Below are 7,092 nucleotides of genomic sequence, written 5' to 3'. Positions count from 1 at the left end.
GATGATCCATTTCGGAAGAAATACATTCCTTTTTACTTCTTCATTGAACATAGATAATCATATATGATTAATTTTTAAAACCTTCAGTGGAATTGAATTTCTTGTAATCGTAAAACCTATTTTAAAATCAATAAAAATGTCCCCAACTAATAATTTTTTGCTCCTTGATTTGCATAGAAGTAATGCAGAACAGCATGTCACTTACTACTTTTTTTGATTAGCCAACTCAGTTTAAAAAATAATAAATTGAAGGTATTGGAATTTAGGGGTTTTTTCCTTAATTTTCCTCTTCTGCATTTTATTGCAACTTGTTTAAAAAAAATCTAGGTCTCTCCTGATGACATAATTCTCTTTGTTAAAAGATAATCAGCCATAAGAGAAGAAACACTGTATTTGTTTTGGGGAGAAAACTGAAATGGCAGGAAATAAAAAGAAGCCAAACATATAAGACTAGGAGAAAGTAAGAGGCAAATCTATTAAGTGAAAAGACGGCAGAAAATAATACCTGTTTTTTTCCAGCTTCTGCAACAATTACTCATATTGAAAAGTACCTACTCATAAAAGTAGCATCTTTGAGTCCAGTGGGACGGTAAAGTGAATGAGAGTTACTCATTTTAGCCACCATATGTGTTTGGCCAGGCAACTGTAGGAAATACACATAGGTGAATTTAAACAGGAATAGCTGCGTTGCTTTGAAAAACTTGACTCAGTGGACAAAAACCAGCCAAACATCAACAATAATGAATTTTAACAGTGCTTTGCAATTCCAGACCATCAAAACCCGAAGTAGTTCAGAAGAATTTCACTAATATCCAGGTATACAGCTATAAGTTACAAAATCTACCTAAGTGGTACCACGTAAAATCCATACGAAATCCAGGAGGGTGAGGAATCCCAAAGGTTTTGCTGGCTAATGGTCAACCTGTCCACCAGGAATTATTCGCTTCACCATCTTCCCTGGGATCGAGGTGAGGCTGAACAACCTGTATTTCCCCAGATCCTCATTGTACGTTCAGACAGTAGCTCTGTATTCTTCCCGGGTCACCTGCCCCTGGTCCCACCTTTTGTACGCTTCCTTTTCATATTTGAGTTTGGTCAAAAGCAGCTTGTTCATTCACGCGGGCTTCCTGCCGCTCTTGTTTGACTTCCTGCTGTCAGGATGGACTTAAGCTTTTAGGTAGGGAACCTTGAAAATCAAACAGCTCTCCTGGACTCCTCTTCAGTGTTATATCCTGTGGGATCCTTCCAAGCTGATCCCTGAGACCCCTGAACAGGTTCAAGTCTGCTCTCACTAAGTCCAGGGTTGTGATTCTGTGGTTTTGCCCTAATTCTACTGTCTCATGGTCACTGCAGCCGAGTTCTTCCCCATTTGTAAGTATCAGATCCAGAAGAACATCTCCCCTCGTCAGCTCCTCGATCACCTTTGCAAGGAAGTTATCAGTGCTCTCAGAAAACATCTTATGTCATTGTAAGGGCAGCAAAATTTGGCCTTTAGAGACACTGGATCATACTGTGGTCCATCCAAATACATCTAGGCAAGCTCTGAGATGGGAAATCGCACTCCGAATGTCTTCCTCATATCACCAGCAATGCTACTACTACTACTTTCTAGACAGTGAGACTCAGGAAGCATATAGATTAAGCAGACCAAACCAGATAATCAGCACAAGGAAAATACATCTTTTGCTAGGAGTGAAAGACCGTAGGTTGTTTCCCTTGGAAGTAAGGAGGGGAGGAATGAAAGCAGCTGGGTGTTTGGTTGTGGTTGTCTCCCGAAACTCCTCTCAGCATGGCACAGCTGTGTACTATACTATGCGCAGGATGGTGCTGGTAGAGACAATCTGTCCATTACTATTTTAATTTAATCCTAAAGACTGGTATGTTCCAGCATATTGTCACTATTAATGTGTAGCAATGTTGTCCATATTTGTTATGCCATTTAAGTTAATTGTCTGCATACTTTTCCTGTAAATGACTTTCCTGAACAGTCTGTGCTACAGTATTCCACGTTGCAGTCAGGATCAATGCTGGCAAGAATCTCTGTCAGGAATGAAGGAGAATCTAGAAACAGATACCAGATTAAAGCTTGTGAAATTGATAACGGGGGGGGGGAGGCTTTTGGATTTACTCTTTACCGCTGAGAATTTCCAAAGTACCTGTAAGTGTAACACCTGACCAGTGACCTTAGAATGGCAGGGACTAAAGTTTCATGCCAAAGATTAAAGTTTCTGAGGTCAGGAAGAGAAGAAAGTATAATTGAGAGTTATCAAGGAAATCATAAGGCGTATCATATAAAACTGGTAGAGTCAGTACTTGAGCCTTGCTGAATTGTCATGTGCATACAAATGAATGAAGGATAAATCTTCCCAGCCACTGCACCAGGATTAGAGGTTGGAAGAGTTCATTGCTCCTAAAAGCATTTGTATGTTTCTTTAATTACCGGAATATACTATAAAAGCAAAAAGAGGCATGAGCTGTGGACTTCTACTAATTTAAGTAACGTATTCTGAAACATTAAACAATAAAGAATGTAATGTTCTTTCTAGATCCTATAATAGTAATCTGTATGACACCTTTGGTTGACTAGGTACCACAGGGTAGTATATTATACAGAATCCTAAGCTGGAACTAATCATGGCCTTCAGGAATTACAAGAGTACAATTATTCCTTGAAGAAGATGGCAAAAGGCTCAGGTATCTTTTGTGAATAAGAGTGTTAAAATAATGTATGCACAAGTAAATCTCCTCTGCTTTAAAAACTGTTAAGAAAAAGATATATTCAGGAATTTTACAAATACCCTTTTAATACTGTCAGACTTCTCAAGGACTTTTTCTTTCTGGTCACAATGCTGGAGCAGTAGCTGTAAATTCTTCATTTCTGGTAGGATTTGTGTAGTTTGCCAGTTAATTTTGCCTTTTCCAATAGATTTGTTGCAGGCATTTTTAATGGTATAAAACATTCATTTGTAGTTCTGATGGTTTTTATAGCATCAGACCTTTAAAATAGCCCTGCTTTATTATTTATTATTATTTATATAGCAATATAGGTATGCATAGCAATCTCCAGGCATAAGAATACTCCTAAAATGTAGCAATAATTTTCAGGCACTACTTCAGGACCTTAATATAGCAAGTTCTGGACATCAGGTCAATTATATTTTCAATCTCCACTTCGTTTTACTGAAGAAGTATTAGCTAAAAGGAGAGGTGGACCTGCTCTAATGTGAAGGATACTGCAGGGAAGCAAGGGTCAATTTACTTTTAGAGAGTGGAAGATGATAGCTTTTGACAGGTACCGTCAATTTCAGCTTTTTGCAATAAAATGGGAAGTGTGTGCAGCATTTTACATCTCCTAAATAGATTACCCAACACAGACACACACACGCACTTGTCAAAGCTAATGGCATTCTTTCTGCTGAGCCTCACAAACTCCAGTTCTAAATCTAAACAAGAATAAATCTTGGCCAAATGTTGACATTTTGCCCTCCTTCTGGGGCTACCTCTCCAGGGAGCAGAGAAATTTCTCTTCTCCAGCATCCTGAGCTGTAACAATTAGTGCTATAAACCCTGCAGAACAGATTGTCCTCACAACAGAGCAATCTTGCTCTTAATGAAACATTTTCTGTGAAGTGCAACAAAATAAAAGTGATACTACAGCTTTCATTTATATTAATGTTTTCTGGTTTTGGTCTACAGTGAGCTCAGGTATTTTGCTCGCCATAAGCATGCTTTAGATCAAGTATTTTAAAAATTGAGCTGAACTTCAGTTGTCCAGTTTAAGGTTTTCTATTCACAACTAATTGTACTGCAAGCTAGAGTACTCAGCCAGAAAAATCTTGCTAAAGTAAAATGCATCTTTAAAATTACAATTTTTAATTTGTCATCATCATATAAAACCATTATATGCAGTGCTAATTATAGATACGCTTCTAGGTATATTTGCCATCCCTTGTCATTGCCCTAAAATATAGGGAGATGTTCCCAATGATCAATTACACGTATATGCTCCGTAGTGTATTCAGCTGTGTGTCTTACCTACTTAGCCAAAATATCCAGGGAAAAAACTATGTCTGTGAACCCTTGAGCATTATACTCAGCTGTAGGACTAAGTATTTTAGCTGACGGCAAAGGAAAAAGCAGTTCTCCAGCAGTCAAGGCCTTCTGATAGCATTTGCTGGCTCCTGGGAGAAATCCGGTGGGCTGCAGGAAAGCTAGCCTGTCCTGGCTGTCTTTCTCAAAAGTCTCCTGCAGTTTGAAGCTTTTCTTTAAGCTTTAGGCTTCTAGTCTTCTTGGATTGAATTAAAATCTTAGCTTTTAATGAAAAGTGTCCCTGGCTGTGGAAAAAACTTAAACATGCAAAGCCTTAAAATCCATAAACCAACAGTGAAATATGAAGAATGAACAGGTGTTTTCAGGGAAGGAAAGGTAGGGGACATTATATTGGTTTACTTTTTTTTTTATTTAAATACTGTTTCTTTCATAGAAGAGAGTTTTATCTCGTCTGACATTCCCAGGGAAAGGATGAGGTGGCTGACTGGGATTCTGAGTATCTTTTATAGTGAGAAAGGATCTCTGATATCTCTTTTTTGGTATGGTTCATGCTGCTGCTGAGTTGGAAATAAAGGTTCAATAATGTTCCTCTACAGAAGTTATTTTATTATTATAATTTCATGAAAAACAGAGGTGAGGCAGGGAATAGGGTGATTCTTAATATTTCACATGTCCGCTGAAGGATTCTCTCAAAGCAAAAGAAAGATCATTTTCTATCTTTCTATCTCCCACAAAATAAATTAAAAAAAAAGTTGTTAATAGCTGGAGGCAACAGAGCTTTGCAGACAAAAAAGCTTTATTTTGACAGATGAATTTTCTCACTCCTTTTCCTGTTTTCTCCCTGGTCCCACTGGCGGGGAGGGAGGGAGCCACCAGCTGCATGGGCACTTGCCTGCTAGCAAGGACCAATGCACCACAGCATCGGACCCAGTTAGGGATGCAAGACAACTATAAACATAAGCCATTGGATAGAACAGGCAGCTGGTATTTGGTGGGTCTAGAAAACATAACTACTGAATTAAAATTCTTATGGAGGATTTGGGAAGGGTCGAGGTTTCATGGGGTGTGGAATGATTGCTGGAGGTGACTTATTGATATGACTCCCCCCCTGTTAAGGGAAGGTAAACCTCCAGAGTGGAATGCAGTGGACACGTAAGGAATTGGTTCCATAATAATTCCCTAAGCATCGTAGCCTGCAACCTTAGATGTTAGCAACACCAGGGGAGCTTGGTATGCTGACTCTGAGAAGTAACACGGAAGGTGGAGCGGAGTAGAGATGCCGTGGCCAGGCTCTGTGATCACAGGGATAGGGAACTGGAATGATAAGAATGAGAACAGTTGGTCCCTGTGTTGAATCCACTGAAGCAAGGGGGTAAAATAATGGGGGCTCTGTTGACCTACTGCCCTACTTCTGATTTATATCACACGTGCCCCATTCTGGGGTACTGACAGGCAACATCATGTCCTTTGGGTGAACTTTGTTCATTATAATATCATTATAATACCAAAACACATCTCCATCCCAAAAGTTATTCACCTCCAAGGTGCAACCACCCCCCCACTGAGCATGCACTCTGAATTTTTTTCTAGTATATACCTTTAAAAGCAAAGCGGGAGAAATTTATACCAATCAAAGTAAAGGTATTTATGACTAGAGTCACTCAAGCTCCACCTAAAAAATAAGAAAATATAAAAGGGCTTAGAGAGGAGGAATGCTAGGGAAGATACCATCATAGACAAGTCGGGAGGACATCGCGGACTTCTGGGATCAGTCAATGGGCTGAACCTCTCTTCCCCCCATAGGGATGCCTATTGGGTAAGATTCAAACCCTCGGTCATACCGAGTGCTTCCCTGGGAAACTTAGAAATCTCTATGGGTTTTTTCCATAGTTTAGTGTGCTTGTAGTCGACTGTATTGTTATTTAAACGTGCTTTGCAGACAGTGTATTTATCACCGGCAATCCAAAAGAACCTGTGCTCCTGTTGCTTTAATAAACTGTACTACTCATTAATCTAGCCGTGATAGTTCCTTAACACAACCAAACTCCCTAAGTCTGGTAATTCTAGTTCGTTGAACGTGGCTTAGCTGAGAGTGCAGTACGCTATTAGTGCATCCATCATCGTGATAGTTCAACGTATTGAACACGAGCGGACTTACAGTGTTGAATTGGACATCACTCAGAATTTAAACCTAGCCACCCCCAGCCCCTCTGACGTATGAGGATAAGCTGGAATGCAGGGGGGGGTATTTTCTGCCAAACTTCTTTACCCTTTAATGCAACAGTGGGGTTTGCATGTTTCAGGAGGCTGAATACATTGGCATTCTGATAGGAAGCACAGATGCTTTAGCATCTACAACACTAAATAAAATAGGGTCGGAGACTGATCCATTGTCCTAAATCCAGCTACCACAGACTTGCTTATATATATGCTGCCTAAGACTAGCCACCACTAGGCTAGGAGGAGCCTAAGTGGCTAGAAGGAGCTTAGTCGAGGCAATATGCATGTCCTTACTACATAGCACTTGAGCTCCAAACGTCCCGAGAGCCCTAAGTGGTACTGCCGTGACCCTAAAACTTTATTATTTTGGGAGATATTGCAGCTCAATGTGTCTGAAGCATTATGAGGGATGGGTTACAACCCATCAAAAGTTGTGTTTTAGTAGCATGAAACTGAAGGAGTGATGAATGACATACTGTGGAGTACGACACAGAGGTACATTGGATGCGTTGGAGACGCAGATTGCTGAGATGGTGCTGGAGGGATGTTTAGGGTGGAGGAAGCTAAATATGGTGCAGTCATATTCATACGGACTTTCTGGGGATCGTGTCTGGCATGAACCATCCTCAGAACCAGGCCTGGATGTTGTCCTGGGGAGAGTTAGTTTGGATTGTCCACAACAGAGGTAAGAAGTAAAAGGGGCATTGAAGTGATTTAAGCAATTGAGCTTCTAGTGCTTGGGTTCATTTTACAGCCCTCTTTTTTGAGCAATATAGGTGTAAACTATTTAGATTCTACAGTTACTGTCTGCAGCCAAAAATT

This window comes from Accipiter gentilis, chromosome 13 (genome assembly GCF_929443795.1).
Source record: "Accipiter gentilis chromosome 13, bAccGen1.1, whole genome shotgun sequence".
Lineage (NCBI taxonomy): Eukaryota > Metazoa > Chordata > Aves > Accipitriformes > Accipitridae > Astur > Astur gentilis.
Note: the sequence above shows the minus strand (reverse complement) of the source record.